Raw genomic sequence first — 788 nt, forward strand, 5'->3', positions numbered from 1 at the left:
AGAGTGAAATCACTGTGGTAATAATAATAGGTTGTTAGAGATCTATTGACCTATGTGGTCTAGAGGAAAGGCATAGAAAAAAGTGTAATTGTAATATAATTCATAATTGGAATACCAATTAACTGATGGTAGTCCCCTTGGTGGAAACTCTGTTTGCTACAAAAAAGATCCTAATGTAAAAGGACGTTTGTAAAAATTTGATACCAAACGACATTAGTGAAGAAACAAAAATTGCCAAAAGAGAATAACTTATAATCAACGATTGTCAGGAGGGTAATCAAAAAATTAGATACAGACTTTGAAAGTGAGGAAGTTGCTCTAACACTTCTGCTGTTTGTGATCATAGGTTGAATTTTTACTGCACCTGATATTCCCAAGTGGTCACCCAACTGGGTACTAATCAGGCTTGTCAACGCTTAGCTTCCAAGATCGGATGAGATTGGGCGTTTCCGCTGAAATATGGCAGTAATTGCAACACTGAGACACAAATGAGAGAGTGTAATAAAGGATGAGCAACAAGGGTACTTCTGCTGTCCAGTTAGTAGCGCAGGTTCTCTGTTACTGTAGGCATTGCAGAGAGTGGTCTCACATCTGGATGAGAGGGTACAGAATTGTATAGAAATAATAGGTAGAGAATAGGGAGGGGACCCCACCTTCTGCTGTCCACTGTCTTATATGTTATAGCGGACAGTGGATGAGAGAGGTAGGTTAGTCTCACCTATTGAAATATGAAGGGTTGAGGGTAAAGTGGTGTGATCACAAACAGTCAATGTGTAACAGGCTAATAT

At 39.2% G+C, this 788-nt stretch overlaps 1 non-coding gene across 1 annotated transcript; it reads right to left on the reverse strand.

Annotated features, from left to right (window-relative positions):
* Positions 1-352: 352 nt before the first annotated feature.
* LOC134885379 (5S ribosomal RNA) lies at positions 353-471 on the reverse strand. Its single transcript, XR_010169494.1, has one exon. It is a non-coding gene; the product is annotated as a 5S ribosomal RNA (ribosomal RNA).
* Positions 472-788: the final 317 nt, after the last annotated feature.

This window comes from Pseudophryne corroboree, chromosome 3 (assembly GCF_028390025.1).
Source record: "Pseudophryne corroboree isolate aPseCor3 chromosome 3, aPseCor3.hap2, whole genome shotgun sequence".
In the NCBI taxonomy this organism is placed as follows: domain Eukaryota; kingdom Metazoa; phylum Chordata; class Amphibia; order Anura; family Myobatrachidae; genus Pseudophryne; species Pseudophryne corroboree.